The following is a 23,405-nucleotide window of genomic DNA, read 5'->3' as shown; positions in this document are numbered from 1 at the left end:
TTTATGTAAAAAAATAGTCTTAGAGGTTAAATAACATGTATCAGGAGGGGTAACCAGTTACAGTGAGATTAGTAACTTACTGCCATAAGAGGGGTAACCAGTTATCATAAGAAGGTAATGAGTCACTCATATTAGAAATGAAAAAAAAAACATCACATTTGAAGGGAAAAAAAAGAAGAGTAAGTATGATTTAGTAACCTAGGTAACCAGTTACTATATAGAACCCAGAAATATACACACACATCAGAATGTGAAGGTAACCAGTTATCTCCTAAAATATACAAACAAACAACGTGAAGGTAACCAGTTACCACAGATCTTAAGACAGAAAAAAAAAAAAAACTAGATCTGACCACGAACCAACCTCCTCCCTCGCCTCCAACCACCACCAGAAACCCTAATCCCCTGCACACAAAACCCCGTCACAAACCTAGCCATCCCCGTTGTTTTGCACAGCTCTGAGCACCACAAATCGCACACAGCCCAAGTGCCACCCTTCTTCCTCGCCTCCGACCACCACCAGCAGCCTATCCCCATCGTTTTGTATTTGGGGGCTCGCGAATGGAATCGTGCAGATATGCGCGGATTGAGTTTGTGTTCGTCGATGGTGCGCCTGGGGTGTTCTTGGTTGAGTTTCTAGAGGCGCCTAAGGTGGTGAAGGTGGCTGGGTTTCACGGAGGTGCGGCTGGGGTGTTCTTGGCAGGTGGTAAGGGGGGTGGCCGGAGATGATGGTGGAGATGGTGAGGCAGCCGAGTGGAGGAGTGGCTGGGTTTCACGGAGGTGCGGCTGGGGTGTTCTTGGTAGGTGGTGAGGGTGGGTGGCCGGAGATGATGGTGGAGATGGTGAGGCAGCCAAGTGGAGGAGTTTTGGCTATGGTGGAGATGGTGAGGCGGCTAGGGCAAAATGAAAGAGAAGATGGACTTGGCTGAAGGAGTTTTGGCTATGTTAATTACCATAGTACCCCTCCTTTTTGTGACAGTCAAAATCCCGTGATCCGTAAGGGGAAAGACCGGGTAAGCTGTGCAATCCCACACCGCCTGGGGAAGGTCAAGTGGGATGATTCTAAGACTGTGTAGGTATGAGACTACACGGTTGAAGAGGGGCTTAAATGGATTGATGGGTACTACCTATATCAGGAAGGTGCATCTTCTTTTCGGTAGCCCATCACTTGAGAACTCCATGGTTAAGCGTGCTTGGCCTGGAGTAATCTAGGGATGGGTGACCTCCTGGGAAGTTTTCCCAGGAAGTGTGCGAGTGAGGACAAAGCACGCTGGAAAGACTTGTCTTGGTTTGTAGGGCCAGTCGTCATTCCAGAAAGCAGCCATAGTGACGTGGGGCGTCACACTTTTGCTCATTTGTTTTGATTAATTTTGATTTCCAATATGGGATTAGTTTTCCCATAAACTAAGTTTTTGTTAATTAAATTTTTCCATACAAATTAAAGAAAGTTTAACTCCCATATTTTTGCACATTGATAGCTAAAAAGCCATATTTTTTTAAAATTCCCTAGAAAAATAGATAAAAGTTTCTAAAATTCATATGATAAATCACCACTGAGAAGAAACAAAGTGTTGAGACGAAACTCAACTCGCTACTACTACCGCAACATCTTCTACTGGGGAGACCATAGAACTAAAAACAAAAGCCCAACGTAAGCTTAAGAAAAAAAAAAACCAAAGCCTCTCTTTCTCTTGGTGAATAGTAACCTATAACATACTTGACCAAACATAACAAGTATAGCCATCAAATGCAGAATTGTGATTAGTTTTTAGTTGCAGTTATTTTGGAAATAATTTTGAACCAAACAATATCTTTATTGGATTTTTTTTAAAGGGATTTTTTTTCTTTTTAAAAACATTCAAATTTCCTTATTGAGAATATTCCATTACTTAAAATTTATTTAATATCTTGATATTTTTCTAAAAATGATTTTATATTTTTTTTTGAGTAAAATTAAGTAGTCAAATATTTGTTTCTTATCTTGTGGTTTATTGAGATTTTTTTTGGCTAAATTAAAATAAAAAATAATTTAAAATTTCAAAAAAACCAATTTTCTTAATAAAAATTAACTAAGAAAATGTAAAAGGCAATTTTTTTTTTACAAATAAACGCAAATTTAGGTTTAATGTAATTTATGTAAAAAAATACTTTGTTATCTTATAAAATTTAGTTGACTTTTTATTTATTAATTTTTATTGAGAAATTTTTTTTTTTTTGAAATTTTAAATTACACGTGGCACTGATACATCACGATCAAAGAGCCACATCAATATTTTGTTAGCCACATCAGACAAAATTAGATGAAAGTCCAATTTTACAACACTGTGAATAGTTCGGGGGAAATTTTTAATGGCTAGAAAAAATTAGGGGGCACGATAATGTACAATGTTGAGGTTTTATGCCCTAATTAAAACTCAAATTCTTTGTAATCTCATTTTATTATCAATAAAAGAATAGAAATCATTTTTTGACTTGGTCAATCACTTTGCTCACATGTTTTATTTTCATGATTATTTGTTTAATATAAACTTCTATTAAATCCCGAGCATATAGCTAATCTTATTTATAGTGACGTAATCACAGTGGAATATAAATATGATTATATGTTCAAAATAAGTTAGTCCTAAGATTAGTCAGTCCACCGGATTTACACTGACTTGCCAATCTACAATATGATCTACTTACACATTGTAGTGTTATGTTATTTCCAGAACATTAGCAAAGTAGATAAGATCGGATGTATTTGTTACACCGGACAGGACCGATATTGACAGTTGATAAGATAAGTAAACATACCGTTATTATCTATTCTAGTCATATCATATAGTTGACCATAGGTCAATTCAATCTCAATTCTGAGTGGTTAGTATTCTAACTGATTGTATTACTTGAGTTCTTTGACTTGTTCGTTACCAGCTTACCCTACAGACTAGCTCATACTTACATCTTGGGAACTCGGTAGTATAATTGAGTGGGAGTGTTAATCATAGATATGAACATCTATAGCTTCTGATGAAGAAGCGAAACGATGGTTTCCTTTTAGTTTGGTTCAATGTGTTAAATGATAGAGATCTCATTTCAGTAATTAAATTAGTTTACTGAAATATCATTTACAAGGAACTAAGTGTTTTAAGGATAAAATACAATGAGGGGTAAAACAGTATTTTAGTCCTATCTCATTGTAGACTGTCTATAGAGGATTGAGTGACAATTATGGTTGTAACAATGGATATTAATAGCGTATCTATATTTGTTATAGAGCGTTCTATGAATTCAAGAGTGCAATTCCAAGTCTATAGTGGAGTCACGAGGAATTAATAAGTTAGTAAATTTATTTGTTAGATTTATGATAACTTATTGGAGCTTGATTTCAGAGTGTTGACCGCGTTTTTGGCCAATGACGTGAGAACGTCAAAAACGATAAACCTTCAAGAGAAAATAAACGACACAGACGATTTTATAGTGGTTCAGCCCCAATGTGATGGTAATAGCCTAATCCACTTAGAGTTATGATTATATATCTACACTCAAGATTAGATGAACCTCAATCAACTGAGTTTCTTCAGTGTAGATTACAAGAATACAGGAATTCTCTCAAATACAAGTACTTTCTCTCTCTAGAAAATTAAGATTAAAAGTTCAAAATTCCAAAAGTCCCTTTCTGATGCCATAAGCCTTGTATTTATAGGCTTAGGATCGCACAGATGATATCCCCCATAATCGGGATATTTTATTATTCACATTTTATTTAAATTACAACAATATTCAACATGTAATAGTACACCATATTCGTGGGATAAATGAGAGATTCCCGCATATGCCAAGACCGATTCTTGTTGAAGCCGTTTCTGGGAATCTTGACGTAGTCGTGCTCTATCTAGTTGATCCATATCACCTTCAGTCTGGTCGGCCACACCTTTACTGGGTAGTCATGCACTTGACTGGGCAGACATGCACTTAACTGGGCAGACATGCACTTAGCTGGTCGGTCATGGTCATGACTGATCGGCCAAGTTCATGCCTGGTCGGACAAAGTCATGCCTGGGCAGGCAAGGTCATGCCTGGGCAGACAAGGTCATTCCTGGGCAGGCAAGGTCATGCATGGGCAGACAAACACGTGACTGGTCGGACAAGGTCATGCCTGGGCAGGCAAGGTCATGCCTGGGCAGACAAGGTCATGCCCAGGCAGACAAACACGTGACTGGTCGGACAAGGTCATGCCTGGTCGGTCATGACACTTCTCAAGCCAGTCAAAATTCTTCAATGGCCTACTGGGCTACTCCTAAGCCAGGTCATCCAACCATTCCTTGCCATTTGTCATTTCTATTGCCACGTCATCATTTTCAAAATTTGAGGATAACATTTGCCCCCCAAGTTTATTATATGATGTCTCAAATAATAAACTTTTTTCTTTACAGCTGGTGGTACCATATAAAAAAAAAAAAGCTGTTCATCTTCCCGCCATGCAGCAGACTACAACTCCACAGACCACGATCACTGCAAATAACTGCTCATAATCATGGGGAGAAAAAATATCCCAGGAATTCCAAGGGTCCAAAAATAAGTGGCAACTCCCAATTTTTTCCTTTAAATAGATCCCTACACTTACACATTCCCACACACACAAGAAAATTATATTTCAAAAACCCTTCATCTTTTTCTTCCTCCCTTGGCCAAACCCTCTCATCTTCATCTCTTGGCCGAACCTTCAAGGTTCTTTAAGGGGAAACTTCTCATTCTTCAAGCAAATCAAGGGCTTCTCAAAGTTGGGTAAGTCTTCTCCTCCATGCTCTCATATTGTTGTTATTTTTTTTTCTTCAAAAATTCCATGAAAAATACATGTAGTGGCCAAAACTCCATGGGGCATTTTTCCTTGAATTTATCTTTGAATCTTAGAGATATAATGTGTGTGGTGGTTGTTTTGATGTTGTTTGGACTATGGGTAACCCAATATTATCTTCAATTTCATAGGAATTTAAAGAAAAATATGTCATTTTAACCTAAATCATGAATACGGGTTTTGGGGTTTTTGATGGCATAGGTGGTTTCAAGAACATTGATAAACCTTTCAATTTCCCCATTTTGATCTTGTAGTTGTGTGCTTTGGATGAGAAAACATGTTTGTGTTAGGGATTTTAGGCTTTTGTTTTCGACTCAAGGAATATAGTGAAGTTTGGGTATGAAAATGGGGTATGGTAAGGGACATGGCCGATCGGCCATTGTTTTTTTTCTTTGTAAAAGGTATGGTTCGATCGGACCATACTATAACCCCTCGGCCCCAAGGGCATCCGATCGGATGCTAACTACTCGGACTAGGGCCCTCGGCACTTCGGACACGCAAGCTTGAGCTGCTCGGACCAGTCCCCACGGAGCCCTTGGACATGCCTCCTCGGACACTAGGTATCCGGTCGGACACCCATGCAGACGCCAGGGGCGCTGGGCTCTTCGGACGCGCGGTGTGCAGCTCCTCGGACCAGGTGCATTGCTCGAACCCGGTGCCATTCCTCGGACCCCAGCGTGCATCTCCTCAGACAGTCGTGTACACTCGGACACGGGCCTGGCTGCTCGGACACAGCCCCTTAGGCACGCACACACGGACACTTCTTAGGCACTCTTAGGTATTCTTAGGTACTTTTAGGCACAAAATTTATTTTTTCCCATGCATGCTATATTTTCATAACTTAGATAAATTTTTCTAAGTAGAATTTTATCTGTATGGTTACTCACCTCCCCATTTTTTAATTTTTGTAGATGAATTGCTTTGACTATAGGGGAGGTGACAACCACATGGACTCCGATACATCTATCCTACAGTCAATCGAGATCCCTCAAAGCAGCGACTCCTCATCAAAGTCTTCCACCAGTCGCACTCCTGAGGATCGCCTCCGCCGCTTCAAGCAGATCCTTCCCCGTTCAGCTTTGTACTTCCTCCACGAAGAGCAGTTTCTTCAACAAGCTGCACAATCGACCATGAGGGTGAAGAAGTCCAATAGACTCCCCCAGGACCAAGATCCACAAGTTGCCCGCAGAGCGGTGCAAAAGGTGGTGGAACGCAGTGAGGCCCACACTGTAGCTTCTTCGAGACCACCTCTTCAGGTGTCAAAATCAAGCAAGACTCGGAGACGAATCACTCAGGAGTTTGCCACCAAGGTCCAGCACTTGGCCGTCCAAAAACCACGGAAGGCAGGAGAAGAAACACCTTCCTGGTTCACTGCCCAGCCTACAAAACTCAATCCCGGGATGTTCGACAAACACATCCAAGCTTTGGGTTTGAGTGGGGTGAACGTGATATGTTCGCGCCCTCACCAGAGAGCCAACAGGCCCGACGAACCATACTGTGCCTGGTCTAGGCACCATATCTACGCAGGAGCGACACTCCCGCTACACCCTTTTTTCTGGTCTGTAGCGGATTATTTCAACGTCTCCCCTTTCTAGATTGCACCGAATGGGATTCAGGCGTTGTCTGCGCTGTATATTCTCTACTCTCTACAAGGCTGGGACGAACCTACTCCTCATGAGGTACATTACTTGTTCGACTTCAAGACTAACCTAAGCCATAAGAACACGGGTTTTTTCCACCTCTTTCACAGGCAAAAGGGGGTTTAATACCTTTGTGGTATCGCACACAAGTCGAACCCTGGGAAATACTGCACAGAGTATTTTCTCACATCAGACATTAAAGCCAACAACTTGGCTTTTACACATGCGGGTCCGTTCAAGCAACCCTTGCCTACTCAAGAGATGTTCAGGCGAGCAAAGGCGTTGGCTAACATGTGTATTGAGGATAAGGACGTGAAAATTTTGGTTACCGTGGACAACCTTCAGATGGTGGGCCTGATTCCATGTAACCAAAATATTACAGCGGAGAGTACCACTGAGGAGAATAATGCGACCGATCAGTCCAACGTCGGGACTGAAGTGGTGACTAACCAGTTTTCTCCTGGGCCATCTCCGCACTCCCGTAGACCAGGCGATCTTGTCATTAGGGAGCCTCAGCCTGAGTATCAGCGCAGTCCTGCTATTCCTGCCCAGCCCGGGAAGGGAAAGGCCATCCAGCCTGAGAGGGACCTCAGCTCATCATCTGACGACGAGGACGACTTCCTCGATCAGATCCTCAACTCAGGTCTAGTAGTCATAGCAATATGTTTGATAACTTGGTGATTTGAGACTAATAAAACTGTAGTAGTAATATACTTATCTACATTTTATTATATATTTTTTTCTAACGAATCTTGTGTTTTCCTCTTTTGCAGATCCAGAGATGTTCAGGCACTGCATCGCTCCTCCTGCCCCGAAGAGGAAGTCTGGCGAAGGAAGTGGTTCCACTCCCCCGAGCAAGGTCCCGAGGACAGTGCCACCGAGCCAAGGGAGACAACCTAAGGGGTTAGTTACGATCCCGCAGTTGACCCCTTCCCCGCTTCCTCCATCAGCAAGCCTAACTCCCCCTCGTCCGACCGGCCCGAGCGAGGCACTACGTACTGCTAGTACCATTGGGAGGGGGCAGTTGATCAGACCCTCCACGACGCTTCAACGATTCAAGGCTTTGAATCCTTCCCTCGACTCAGTGTTGATGTTGTCTTAGAGAGAGGGATTGCTCAGTTGGCGAATGTACGTGCTCTACCACAAGATAGTTTGTTACTTATGTTCATACTTTGTAGTAACCTTCTGTTTTTCATGTAGACGCTCATGACCATCTGTCATGCTCAGCATCGATCAGTCGACTACAAGGAGTTGATCAAGGTCTTAAATGATCAACTAGTGGAGGCTCGAGCTAAGGTGGATGCTTTTCAATCCAAGTTAAAGTGGTCAGAGAAGACTGTGGCTGAGCAAAAGGAGTCTCTTAAGGGGTTGGCTGATGGGAACGATCAACTAACCCATGCCAACAAGTCACTGACTGATCGGCTAGACAGACTGACTCGTGAGAACGAGGGATTAGCTCGCGAGAACGAGGGACTAATTCGTGAGAATGAGGAGCTGAAGCAGGAGAAGGAAACTGATCTGACTCGCTACGAGGAGGCCTGCTTCAATTGTTTTTATCAGGTGTGGAAGCTAAACAAGCCTCTCAACCTCGACTTTCTCACTGAGGAGATTAAGGCAGAGGAGCTCGCCAAATGTGAGGCCAGGGCTACTGAGGAAGCTGCTAATCCTACCAGCACTACATCTGCTTCCCCTACGCTATCACTCCGACCGGAAGGAGCAGTTGATGCCGAGGAGGGGGTTGATCAACCTACTAGAGCCGACCAGTGATCCCTCATCCTACCAGAGAAGCTTCTGCCCGACCAGACAAGTTGTTGTCCTACCAGCCTTTTATCATACTTTGTTTTGTGTCTTGCTATATACTTTTGCTCGTATGATCGAGCTATTTGGCACTTGCACTTTACTTTTCTTTTTTAACTAGCTTGAAACATTTAAGTCTTTTTACACTTAAAACATTACAAGTTTATTGTGAATAGTAAAGTCTCTATATGCCCTTTATTTTCACATGAGTACTTAGTTTTCTAACTTAGAAATTCTAAACATTTCATAAGTCCATACTAAATATACTTTCTCACGCTCTTATTGCTCTAACATTTTATGAGCATAACATTTATTATCACACGAATATCTGCTTCTAACTTAAAATTTTAAAAATTCCAAGTTACTTAAGCTTTGTCAAACAAGTTAACTTAATGGCCTTTTTAGACTTCAAAAATTTACAAGTCAGCCTAAAAACAGATATCTTTGCTCATGCTCTTATTGCCTGTGTTGAAGTGCACGCGCAGTATACCCTATGTGCCCCCCAAGTGATTGAGGGTTGAAAAATCCTTAATCACTTGCTACTTGACTGAATTTTTCCGAGCTGTTACTACTCGTGAAACACATAGAATATACAAACACATTTCAGCAGTTAACCACTACAAAAACATGCAACTATTTAAACGTTGGTCATTCATCTGATGGATACCGACCAGTTGAACACTGCCCGGTATATATGTATATATTTTTTTAGAAGACTTGTTTTGTTTAAATTGTAATGATAGTTGAACACTGCCAAGCAAGAATAATCAACACATATGAAAAATTTGTAGCAAGATTCGACCACAGTGCGCGTGATCTCTTTTATTACTCGTAATAAATAAATGACAAAACGTGTCTAATAACGAGTCTCAAACAATACAAGCTTAAATAACAAGTTAAGCACTTGATACAAAGCTACTACTCTGTAAGCAGTATTTATTGATAATATTTCCTCAAGTGCTCGCCATTCCAGTAGTTCCTGATTAGCTCTCCATTTAACCGAGCAAGCTTGTAGGTGCCAGGTGGCAAGACTTGCTCAATTTGATACAGTCATTCCCAGTTTGGTCCTAGTACGCCAGCTGCCGAGTCTCTGACGAACACCTTACTGAGGACCAAATCTCCGACCTGGAACTTTCGATCTCGGACTTTGGAATTGAAGTAGCGCGCCACTTTTTGCTGATGAGCAACAACTCTCAGGCTTGCCTTCTCTCGTCTCTCCTCGAGGAAATCCAAAGATTCTGCTAGCAATTGATGATTCTCCTCCTGGTTGTACATGGTCCTTCGATGAGATGGTGGGTTTACTTCAACAGGTAACATGGCTTCATACCCATATGCCAAAGAAAATGGGGTATGGCCAGTTGCTGTCCGGGCAGTAGTCCTGTATGACCAAAGGACTTCTGGCAATTCTTCCGCCCAAGCACCCTTAGCTCGCTCCAGACGCTTTTTCAGAGTGTCCTTCAGAGTTTTGTTTATGGCTTCAACCTGCCCATTGGCTTGTGGATGGGCTACCAAGGAGAAACTTTTTGTGATGCCATGCCGAGTGCAAAAATCGGTAAATATGTCACTGTCAAATTGGGTGTCGTTGTCAGACACTATCTTCTTGGGCAGGCCATAGCGACATATTATATTCTTAACTACAATGTCCAACACTTTCTTTGAGGTGATCGTGGCTAGTGGTTCGGCCTTAGTCCACTTAGTGAAATAATCCACTACAACCACTGCAACTGCACTCCTCCTTTTCCTTTGGGCAATTTCCCGATCAGATTAATGCCCCACACTGCAAAAGGCCATGGGCTCTGCATTTTCTTTAAGACATTCGAAGGCGCCCTGGGCACTTTAGAAAATCTCTGGCACTTATCACACTTCTTCACATACTCCATAGAATCCTCATTCATTGTAGGCCAGAAAAATCCTTACCGCAAAATCTTTTTAGATAGACTCTGCCCCCAGCATGATCTCCACAGAACCCTTCGTGCACTTCAGCTAATAAATTTTTTGACTGGTCGGGTGTTATGCACCTAAGTAGAGGTAGGGAGTACCCTCTTCTATACAACACTCCATCCATCATGGTGTACCTAGCAGCTTGCCTCATAATCTTCCTTGCTTCATTACGATCATCTGGGAGGGTTCCTTGCTCAAGGTAAGCAATGATGGGAGTCATCCAGGTGTCAACTATCGTGATCGGCATGGCTTCTTGTTCATCAATGCTCGGCTCCGCTAAGTATTCCACCGGTACTATATTCAAAGTTTTGGCCTCTTTTGCACTAGCTAGCTTTGCTAGAGCATCCGCGTTAGAGTTCTGCTCTCATGGTACTAACTTGATGGTGTACTCCTCGAATTGTGCTAGCAGATCCTTGGTCTTATTTAAGTATGCCATCATGCGTAGGCCCCTTGCCTGATATTCCCCCAAGACTTGGTAGACCACCAATTGGGAATCGTTGTTCACTTCCACCGACCGGGCATGCACATCTCTAACCAGGCGCAAGCCTGCTAGGAGGGCTTCATACTCCGCCTCATTATTAGATGCATTAAATCCGAACCTTAATGCATAATGAATTCGATGTTTCTCTGGCGTGACCTATATAATCCCAGCTCCTGAGTGATGCTCATTCGACGACCCATCAACAAAAAGTTGCCAAGTAGGAAGTTCCTCTTTTTGCTCAGTGACACGCTCTTGCTGGTCAGGAACATCAGCGATCCCGGTACATTCAGCAATGAAATCTGCTAAAGCCTGACCCTTAATAGCAGATCTCGGTTGGTACTTGATTTAGAATTGGCCCAACTCAACTACCCATTTAAGTAGTCGACCAGACGACTCCGCCTTCTGTAAGACTTGGCGTAGAGGCTGGTCAGTAAGGACTTTAATGGGGTGTGCCTGGAAGTACGGCCACAATTTTCGTGATGCAAGTACCAAGCAATAAGCCAACTTCTCGATCATGGGATACCGGGATTCTGCTCCTATCAACCGTTTGCTGACATAGTATACCGGGTGCTGCACTCTATCCTCTTCTCGTACTAGGGCAGCACTAACAGCGTGCTCCGTGACTGCTAGGTACATAAAGAGGTCTTCTCCATCAACGGGCTTCGAAAGAACAGGAGGTTGGGCCAAATGTTCCTTTATTGCTTGGAAAGCTTGCTCACATTCTACCGTCCACTCAAACTTCTTGCTCCCTTTAAGCAGGTTAAAAAAGGGACACACTTGTCCGTTGATTTAGAGACGTACCTGCTTAGAGCTGCAATCTGCCCAGTCAAGCTTTGTACATCCTTTATTCTGGCCGGAGACTTCATTTCTATGAGAGCCTTTATCTTTTCTGGGTTTGCCTCTATTCCTCGGGAGTTCACAATAAACCCAAGAAATTTTCCAGAACCCACTCCAAATAAGCACTTGAGGGGGTTTAACTTCATGCTGTACTTTCTCAGTATTGCAAAGCACTCCTCCAAGTCTCGCACATGCCCTTCAGCTTCCTTTGATTTCACCAGCATATCATCTACGTACACCTCCATGCTCTTGCCGATTAAGTCACGGAACATACCATTCACCAAACGCTGGTAGGTAGCTCCTGCATTCTTCAGCCCAAAGGGAATGACCCTGTAGCAGTATAGCCCTATATCTGTTCGAAAGCTTGTATGCTCTTCATCAGAAGGATGCATGCTGATCTGGTTGTACTCCGAATATGCATCCATGAAGGACAATGTTTCATGACCAGAGGTTGCATCTACCAACTGGTCTATTCTCGGTAAAGGAAAGCAATCCTTTGGGCATGCTTTGTTCAGGTCAGTAAAATCTACACAAGTCCTCCATTTTCCATTGGGTTTGGGCACCAACACTGGGTTCGAAACCCAGGCAGGGTAATATGCTTCCCTTATAAATCCATTCTCCTTCAGCCGTTCTACCTCCTCCTTAAGAGCCTTTGCTCGATCTTTGTCAAGCAATCTCCTTTTCTGCTGCACCGCTGGATAGCTTTCATCCACGTTGAGCACGTGGCTGATCACAGTTGGTGAGATACCCACCATATCCTTGTGAGACCAGGCAAAGACATCTTGATTCCTTCGCAAGAATTCCACCAGCTGTGCTCTCACCTCTGCTTTCAACTTTTTTCCAATTTTGACCCTTCTGGTTGGGTCATTCTCATCTATCAGGACCTCCTCTAACTCCTCAGACAGTCCCACATCACTTTCATAATCCCCAAAGCAAGGATCAAAATCCCTTCCCTCGCTTTGGGCAACGCCCTATTTGGTGACTTCATCACCGGATGGGGTTTTCTGCTCTTTTAAACCAAGAGCGCTCTCTTGGCCAAACTCCTCTAACATCTCTTCTCGATCGGTTACAACTGCAAAATTCAGGTTGACATTCATCTCGTCCACCTCCTCTCTCTCATCACATACAATCATGTTGCTCTCCTTGGCCCCTTTCCTTACTTTAGCTACTGAGGCATTATAGCACTCCCTAGCCTCCCTCTGGTCGAATTGTCACAAACCGAATGTAAGTTTGTGAGAAGTGGTCGACCAATAACCACATTGTAGGCGGATGGGCAGTCAACAATCAAAAACTCGGTCATTACTGTCTCATGTTTGGGAGCCTCCCCCGTCGTAACTGGCAACTTGATAGTTCCAGCTGGTGACAATCCTTCTCCAGTGAACCCATAAATGACTTGAGAGTACAACTTCAAGTCATTGATAGATAACTTCATCCTCTCAAAGGATGACTTATAAATAATGTTCATAGAACTCACTGTATCGACCAGACATCTCTTCACCTTCATATTGGCAATTTGGACTGTCACAACAAGAGGGTCATTGTGAGGATACCTCACGTGTTGAGCATCTTCTTCAGTGAAAGTGAGGGACTCACTTTCATATCTTGGGTTCTTTGGTGGTCGCTCCTCCATTGTCATAACTTCGGAGGTTGATGCTGCATCCAACTCATGACGAAGGTTGTGAGCATACCTCTCCCTCGCCTTATTGCTATCTCTAGCAAGATGTGGACCTCCACATATGGTATCTAGTGTGAAGTCCACAGGTTCAGGTTGCAAAGGTGGGGATCGTTGCCGCTTGAACCCAGGATTGTTGTTACTTCCCTCTCCCTGGGTCTTCTCTGCTCGATACTTCTTCAGCTTCCCCGACCGGAGGAGAAACTCTATCTCATCTTTGAGATGATTGCACTCATTCGTGTCGTGACCATAGTCTCCATGGAAGCGACAGAACTTGTTCATATCTCTTTTACTCATCTCCTTCTTGATAGGTGGGGGTTTCCGGTAAGGGGCCTCTTGATGACTGACCAAATAGATCTCTGCTCGGCTCACCGAAAGAGTGGTGTAGTTGGTGAACCGGGGTTCATACTTAGTTGGCTTGTCGTTTGGTCCCGACTTAGCCTTCTTCTCATTGTGGCGGTCAGACCCGTTATTCCCACGTTTCTTACCACCATTTTGATCATTTCCACCATTCTTGGGAGAATCAGTCGATCCACTTGGGTTGTTCAGGCCCTTCTCTCCCTTCTCAATCGCATCATCCAACTTCATGTATTTGTCCGCCCGGTCCAAAAATTGTTGTAATGTTGAAATTGGATTGCGATGAATGTTGTCCCACAAAGGACTTCGATAGATAATTCCAGAAGAAATTGCCACCATCTTCCCCTCATCTCCAACTGCAGTAGCTCGGTTAGCTTCTCTCATGAACCTTTGTGGTAGTTCTTGAGAGACTCATCCTTTCCTTGCTCAATATCCGCCAAGTGATTGGCGTAAACAGGAGGGGTCCGAGCAGCACTAAACTGTCTGCAAAACTCCTTTCTAAAATTTTCCCAAGAAGTGATGGAGTTAGGCTTAAACTTCCAATACCACTCCTGGGCAGTGTCGGACAATGTGGTGGGGAAGACTCTGCAGCGATAGTCATCACTCACCCCGAGCAGCTCCATCTGATCTTTGAACTTCCCAACATGCCTTATTGGGTCTGCCTTTTCTGTATAAACTGGCAGTACCGGTGCTTTGTATTTCGCTGGTGGTTGAGCTGCTCTAATTCGAGCACAGAAAGGGCTGCCACTCCTGTGGTCTACCGGATCAATCGCAGATGGTTGTTTTGACAAACTCTGAACTGCTGTTGTCAAAGCATCAAGCTGGGCTTGGATGCCTGGGGCCACTGCTAGGGACTCATTTTCGGGACTGCCTGGTCGGGCGCTCCTATTCGGCAAACCATCATCGAGTATTTCTACTTGACTGGTAGGTCGGATTGGCTCTTGCCCTTCGACCGGGACGGTCCTTCGTCTATCAGCAATGACGTCCCTTAGATCCTTCTGAGTAGTGTGCTTTCCCAATCAATCGAATCTGTACTCCGAGTCTTCTCGGAAGGTTTGCTGGGTGGAACATGCTCCTTGCCACTGCGCTGGTTGGGATGCAGTGGTGGCCTTCCTGTCTAAGCTGGGTGATCTTTTCCTCCTCGATGGTTATCATTATTCTTCTCCTTCGACTGGTCAGTGTGATGACTGTCAGCTTCATCACGCCCATGCCCATCTTTGAAGTGGGAAGTTTCTTTACCTCGAGGAGCTCTATTATGCTCCTGCTCAGGAGGTGTTTTCTTGCTACCTGACTTATGACTTCCTGTCCTGGAAGTCTCTGATCGGTGGCTCCTTGAGGGGGTTCTGGAGTTCCCCCTTTGAGTTGAGGCAGTGTTCGACCGGACTCCATCTTCCTCACGACCAGGTGGGTTACTACCACCCCTGCTTGGTCCGTGAAAGTGGGGTCTATCATTGTTCTTACGACCAACTTCTATGGTCCTTGCTCCTCGGGTGGCTGCCACTCCAGGTGCAGCTTGGGCATTGGCCCAGGTCAGCTGCGTAGCTGCCTCCAGAGCGAGTGCAGCCTCGCGATGTCGCCTATCGGCCTCCTCCTGCTGTTGCCGGATCTCTTCACTCCTGGCGTCCATTTCCCGCCTTTGCTGCTCGAATGCGGCATTCTGCTTAGCCATTTCTTCAGCGAACGCCTCCTGTCTGGCGTTGAATTGTGCCATCTCCTCCTAGAAGGCGCTCATGGCTTCCTGGAGCTCCTCAACCTCTGGGGTTACATCCTCGAGCACGACTCTAGGCTCATTTTCACGATCTTGAAGGCTAGGACCTTCTGATCTGGCAGATTCTTTAGAGGAGCCTGTCTTCTTGGAGGCTGCATTGGTGTTCTTAGGCGCCATAATATCTTAGGGACCGTCTGTCTTTCTCTTTAGGTTCTCAATGAAAGCACCAAAATGTTGATCGTGTTTTTGGCCAACAACGTGAGAACGTCAAAAACGATAAACCTTCAAGAGAAAATAAACGACACAGACGATTTTATAGTGGTTCAGCCCCAATGTGATGGTAATAGCCTAATCCACTTAGAGTTATGATTATATATCTACACTCAATATCAGATGAACCTGAATCAACTGAGTTTCTTCAGTGTAGATTACAAGAATACAAGAATTCTCTCAAATACAAGTACTTTCTCTCTCTAGAAAATTCAGATCAAAAGTTCAAAATTCCAAAGTCCCTTTCTGATGCCATAAGCCTTGTATTTATAGGCTTAGGACCGCACAGATGATATCCCCCATAATCAGGATATTTTATTATTCACATTTTATTTAAATTACAACAATATTCAACATGTAATAGTACACCATATTCGTGGGATAAATGAGAGATTCCCGCGTATGCCAAGATCGATTCTTCTTAAAGTCGTTTATGGGAATCTTGACGTAGTCGTGCTCTTTCTAGTTGATCCATATCACCTTCAGTCTGGTCGGCCACACCTTTACTGGGCAGTCATGCACTTGACTAGGCAGACATGCACTTAGCTGGGCAGACATGCACTTAGCTGGTCGGTCATGGTCATGACCGATCGGCCAATTTCATGCCTGGTCGGACAAAGTCATGCCTGGGCAGGCAAGGTCATGCCTGGGCAGACAAGGTCATTCCTGGGCAGACAAGGTCATTCCTGGGCAGGCAAGGTCATGCCTGGGCAGGCAAGGTCATGCTTGGGCAGACAAGGTCATGCCTAGGCAGACAAACACGTGACTGGTCGGACAAGGTCATGCCTGGGTAGGCAAGGTCATGCCTGGGCAGGCAAGGTCATGCCTGGGCAGACAAACACGTGACTGGTCGGACAAGGTCATGCCTGGTCGGTCATGACACTTCTCAAGCCAGTCAAAATTCTTCAATGGCCTACTGGGCGACTCCTAAGCCACGTCATCCAACCATTCCTTGCCATTTGTCATTTCTATTTCCATGTCATCATTTTCAAATTTTGGGGATAACACAGAGGCCCATGGTCCCCACTGTACCTTGGATAAAATCATCTAGATAGTCTCAATTAATTGATTTAATCATCAATTAGAATTATCAAAGTTGACCAGGTCAATTTTGGATAGTTTCACAGAGTTGTGTAATTTTGAGAAGAAAAGAGAAATTATGACAGATTTATTAATTAAGATAAATTGATATCTAAATTAATAAATAAATTTAAATCAAGGTTCAAATTATAAATAATTAATTTAATAAAGGATTTAAATAATTATTTCATTAATTAAATCAATAGAAAATAATACGGGTCTTGATTTTAAGTCCAATGAGTTTATAATCAAATGGGAAATTTCACGAGCCTATAGCCCATGATAATTTCGACCTAGGGCTTCAAAATGACTATTATTTTATTGATTTTTAATTAAATTAAATGGCCTAATTGATTCTATAAAAGGAGTGCTTAGAGATAAGTCAAAAGAGAAGTCACAAGTCAGATTTTCTGATAGTTTTAGATTCTCTCTAAACACAAGTCCTTTTCTAAGCCTCTTTGTTATTTTATCTTCTTCTCTCTATATCTATCTCATGTGTTGAGAATTGTCCACAATTCTTTAATTCCGTTGCGTATACTGTAAGTATTCTATTCTTTGTTTCTCTTTGAATTCAATTTTAGAAACATATTTTAGGCTATCTCGTATTACTTTGTTTAATATTAGATATACATGAAAATAAATAAATATCATGTATAAGCTAATCCAACAACTGGTATCAGAGCCTTTGGTAATCTTTATTTTCATGCATGAACATGTTTAAAATTGAATTATTTGATATGTTTGAATAATTGGATGGTTTTCATGTTTTTATGAAGCATATTAATTTTATGTGAATTTTAGCAATTTTTAGGTTATTTTGTTGTGTTTTCTAAGCTATTAATTATATATATGATTTATTTTGTGTAAAACATGTTAAAAATTAATTAGAAAATGTTTTTGGTTTGAAAAATTGCACAAATTTTTTTTTCGAAAATGTTTGCCTGGCTGCCATGCGCGTGCGTGCACCCACGCCACCCGCGCCCCTCCCGCGCGCGCACCCGTGTCACCCGCGCGCACCCATGCGATGAACAGTACCGCGAGTACTATTTTTGTTAGTTGGGATTTAAATAATTAGATATTTTCTAAAAACATTCAAATTCAAATTTAAAAATAGACTAACAACTTAATTTTAAATATTTTAATATATTAAAATATTAGAATTATGATATCAGATATTTAAGATATTTTCATTTAAATTCTCGATATTTTTATTAAATCTTTATTTGAAAATATAAATATCTTTTTATTCTATAGTTTTTAATATTTAAATTATTTGAAATTTGAACATTGCTGGTTAAATATTTTTATAGATATTTAAATTTGTTTAACTATTTTGAGATATTTTAGAGTTGTTATAACTATTTATATTTTATTATTTTTAAATGATTAAAATATTAGCTAATAGTTGTAACTACACAAGATATTTTTGGAAAATAGTTAAGATATCGATTTTAAAATTTAAAATTTGTTAAATTTTAAAAAATATCATTTTTTTTCAGCCAATTAATAAAATATATTTTTTTATAAATGTGATTTAAATTAACTTTCGTTAATTGTTGATAAATCCTATTTAAATTAAATTAATATTTTTTTTCAAATTAACCTAAAACCAAGTTGATTGTTGATAAATGAAATTTAAATTAATTATTGTTAATTGTTGATAAATTTCATTTAAATTGACTTATTTTTTTGTAAAAATTTAATTAATTTGAATTTTTTGATAAGTTCTAGATAATTAATTGTGGTATTTTTGCAAATGAAATAAATTGTGGTATTTTTGCATAAATTCATAGAATTGCTCATATAGTAACATGATTAGGCCCATCCAATTATAACATGTCTATTTGCACTATATGTGGTATTTTTGCAATTGGGCTTAGATGCATATGTGGCCCATATGTTTGTTAGATATATGGTATTTTGCCAAATAAAATATTCATAAAATGATAGATTTTATTTGGGCCTATTAGAAAATGTAAAGTTTAAATTCCTCTCTTGTGGGTGATTCCACTTGTGAAGGCCCATTTGCTTTGCAGGACTATAGTGGGCCTAATCAATTAATAACAATTAATAAAACGAAGGTTTAAATTCGTGTCTTTTGGACCTTGTATGGAAGATAGGGGGCCTTTGTAGTGGGAACGACATATAGGACCCAGCCCTCCTCCATATAAGCCCAATTGTTAAGGCCCATTTACCTGAGTTGGACTTAATTGTATAAGTTCATTATATTAGTTAAACCTAAATATTGATTAGCAACAAATTAATTCTAAATTAATTGAATTTGTTTCAATGTGACACTTTAGAATTAATAAGAAATTATAGGACTTTGGTTTTAAATTTAAAAAAAAAATTGTTTTTGGGAAAACCATAGTCATTAATTTTCTAAAAATAAAAACCTCCTTCTTAGAACCCATTAAGGGGGCCTCGGCCCGGGAAGGGGAGAGTGGCCGAGTGGTCAAAAGCGACAAATTGTAAATCTGTTGAAGTTAATAAAAATACTATTTTAATTTTATAATGAGCTTATTTTAAGAATTTTATTCGATCTCCTCCGTTGGTTTAACATAGTCAATAGCTTAATGGGGCCTCAAGGCGCTTTGATTCGTCCCCCTACGGAAGGTGTTCATTAGCTATTTTGACAATGTTAGATTTCGAAAGATAGATAATTATAGGTCAAATTCTACTAGACTCACCCCTATAGTGACTACTAGGACTAAATCTATGATTAATGAAACCATGGTCTAGCTTATAAAATAAGAGATTTTGTTTTCTTATTTTGATCGAATAATAGGTTGTTAATAGTGGTGTCCATTATTAAATGAGTTTACAACTCTATTTAACTAGTGGTATTTTTTACTCTCGCCATCCAGGACAAGGATATCATAGATTAGTTAAAAACCTAAAGAAATAGAGATATGATTTTATTGGTATTTTTTCTCATATCTCACATATTTTTGGTATATGTTGTGCTATTTCTTGAAATTTGTGTGAATAGAAGTTTTATTGAGCAAATGTGATTGATTTCTATTTTATTGATAATTTGTATTTTTAAGCTAAGTAGTGTCTGTGTTTACTCCCATCCTTTCTCAACTTTCGATGGAGAAACTCACTGGAGAAAACTTCCTTAATTGGAAGCAGAATATAAACATAGAGTTGATTGGTGACAACTCTGAATTCGTCATGATTGAGGAATCCCCAGAATGAGCACCGTGTCCGCACGTTAGTGATGGCACCGTCAATGCTCGTGATGGTACCGTAAATTCTTGGATAGCACCGTCTCTGCACGTTCGTGATGGCACCGTAAATTCTCGGATTGCACTGTGTCTGCATGTTCGTGCTCAACTCAACTATGGTCTGACGCAGCTCATGAACGAGCTTCAGATTATTGAACCTATCATGGGTGGACCTAGTAAAGGAGGTGAAAATAAGACTACTAATGTTGCTGCTCATCTAGCTAAGGCTGAAGCTAACCCAACTTCGTCTTCGAAAGCTAGAAACAAGAGGAAAGGTGGACAAAACAACATCCCCAAGCCTGCAAAAGCTGCAAAGACGAGTGCACGACCACGTGCACAGACGCCTAAGGGGAAGAACATGAAAAACAAGAAAGATAAAGGTAAATTTTTTCACTGCAAAGAGAAGGGGCATTGGAAACGAGATTGCCCCAAGTTTCTAGCAGCTAAAAACAAAGGTAATGATTATAGTTCATTTATCTTAGAAACATGTGTTTTAGAGAATGATAAATCTGTTTGGATTATTTATTCTGGATCTACTAACCATGTTTGTAATTCTTTACAACTTCTTGAATCGTGGGAAGAAGTGGACGAAGGAGGCTTAAAGCTTAGAGTTGGGAATTGAGCGTTTGTTGCGGTCCAAGCTAGAGGAAGAGCTCGTCTGAAGTTCGGAAATAAATTTTTAATTTTAAAAGATGTATTTTATATTCCGGATTTTAGTAGAAATTTAATTTCAATTTCCATGTTGCAATTAGAACGATTTGTTATGACTTTCACAAGTTTTAATATATCTATTTCTTTCAATGGATCACAATTGTGTATTGCATGTTTGGAAAATGGGCTTTATATTCTGCGACCTAACGAACCCCTCGCTCTTAATAATGATTTATTCAAAGTAGCTAAACCTAGGACCAATAAATGTCAAAAGACCGATAACAATAATATGACGTATTTATGGCACTTGAGACTAGGTCACATTGGCTATGATAGGATTCAAAGACTTACAAAGGACGGACCTTTGAGGGAACTCACCTTAGGTGAATTACCTATCTGTGAATCTTGTCTAGAAGGCAAATTGACCAAGCGTCCATTCTCTACAAAGGGTGATAGGGCCAAAGAACCACTTGGTCTTGTGCATTCAGATGTTTGTGGACCTTTGAATGTACAAGTCAGGGGTGGTTTTGAGTATTTCGTCACTTTCATTGACAATTACTCTAGATACTCATGTCTTTACCTAATGCATAGGAAATTAGAAACATTTTCAAAGTTTCAGGAATTCCTAGCAATGACTCAGAACCAATTAGGTAAAACATTAAAGATCTTGCGATCTGATAGGGGTGGAGAATATTTGGATATGCAGTTCCAAGATCATTTAACTGAACTTGGGATTTTATCACAACTTACTGCCCCAGGTACTCTGCAACAAAATGGAGTAGCGGAACGCCGAAACAGAACTTTATTGGAAATTGTTAGATGCATGCTTAGTTACTCAACTCTACCAACTTCGTTCTGGGGACATGCAATTGAAATCGCGAATGACATTCTCAATGTCGTGCTATCAAAATCAATCCCCAAAACATCTTTAGAACACTGGAATGGTCATGAACTTAGTTTACGCCATTATAGAATCTGGGGGTGTCCCGCTCACATCCTGAGGAAAAAAGAGGGAAAGCTAGAACTGCGAACTGAAGTTTGCATGTTTGTTGGCTATCCTAAAGGTACTCGGGGTGGAATTTTCTATAGTCATTCAGAAAAGAAAGTGTTTACTTCTACAAATGCTACTTTTCTGGAAAATGACTATCTCCAAAACTTTAAACCTTGCAGCAAAGTAGTTTTAGAGGAGATGGTTAAAGAATTGACTCCAACCAATGTTCCATCGTCATCAATGCAAGTCGATGATGAAATTCCCACTCTTCATGTACAACCGACGCAAGTCGATTTAAATGAAGAGAGTACCACTATTCCTAAGCAAACAGTCACGAAGCCTCGTCATAGTGGGAGGGTTTCTAGGTACCCAGTTCGCTATGGTTTGGATGGTGAAACCAATATGGTTGTTGGTGACACTAGTGATGATGATCCGTTGTATTTCAAACAGGCAATGGCTAGCCCTGAAAAGGAACTATGGCTCGAAGCCATGAAACAGGAAATGGAGTCCATGTACTCAAATTCCGTCTGGGATCTTGTGGAAGCACCTAGTGACTTTAGGGCCATTGGGTGCAAGTGGATCTACAAGAAGAAACGAGGTGTTGATGGAAATATCGAGACTTATAAAGCTCAATTAGTGGCAAAGGGTTATACCCAAAGAGAAGCGTGGACTATGAGGAAACTTTTAGTCCGGTAGCCATGCTCAAATCCATTCGCATCCTCCTATCCATAGCAGCCGCTCTCGACTATGGGATTTGGAAAATGGACGTCAAGACAACTTTTCTTAATGGAAAGCTTGAGGAAGTCATTTATATGGATCAGCCAGAAGGATTTAAAGTATCTGGGCAAGAAGGAAAAGTTTGTAAGTTAAATAGGTCCATCTGTGGACTTAAGCAAGCTTCTCATTCCTGGAATCTTAGGTTTGATGAAATAATCAAAACTTATGGCTTTGAACAAAATATTGATGAGCCCTGTGTTTACCAACTGAAGGTAAATCAAATAGTGGTATTCCTGGTTCTTTATGTAGATGATATCTTACTCATTGGAAACAATGTTAAGAAATTATCAGATGTGAAGAATTGGCTGAGCACTCAATTCCAGATGAAGGATTTGGGTGAAGCAAATTATGTTCTAGGTATCCAGATCATCAGGGATAGAAAGAACAAACTTTTAGTTCTATCTCAAGCAGCTTACATTGATAAAGTGCTTGAATGTTTCTCAATGAAAAATTCCAAGAAAGGGCGTCTACTGTCCCGCCATGGAATTCATCTTTCAAAGAAGCAGTCTCCCCAGACTCCTGAAGAGGAAGATGCAATGAGAGAAGTTCCTTACGCATCTGCAGTTGGAAGTCTGATGTATGCCATGTTGTGTACTAGACTAGATATTTGCTATGCAGTGGGAGTAGTGAGCAGGTATCAGTCCAACCCAGGACCGGAACATTGGATATCAGTTAAGCATATCCTGAAGTATTTGAGACGGACTAGGGATTATATGTTAGTCTACAAGGGTGGTGTTTTGAACCCTGTAGGCTACACTGATTCAGATTTTTAGACTGATGTCGATGACAGAAAGTCTACTTCTAGAATGGTGTTTACTCTTAGGGGTGGAGCTGTGATTTGGAGAAGCGTAAAGCAGTCTGCAATCTCATATTCCACCATGGAGGCTGAGTACATAGCTGTGTCAGAAGCAGCTAAGAAAATAGTCTGGCTAAAGAAGTTCTATTCGGATCTTGGTGTTATTCCAGAAATGGATAAACCGCTTGTGTTGTTTTGTGACAATACATGAGCGATAGCCAACTCGAAAGAACCTCGAAGTCACAAGAGGAGTAAGCATATAGAAAGGAAGTATCACATTATTCGAGAATATGTGGCCAGGGGAGATGTGAAGGTTATGAAGATTGCAACTGAAAAC

This window comes from Humulus lupulus, chromosome 7 (genome assembly GCF_963169125.1).
Source record: "Humulus lupulus chromosome 7, drHumLupu1.1, whole genome shotgun sequence".
Lineage (NCBI taxonomy): Eukaryota > Viridiplantae > Streptophyta > Magnoliopsida > Rosales > Cannabaceae > Humulus > Humulus lupulus.
This window is presented reverse-complemented; position numbering follows the sequence as displayed.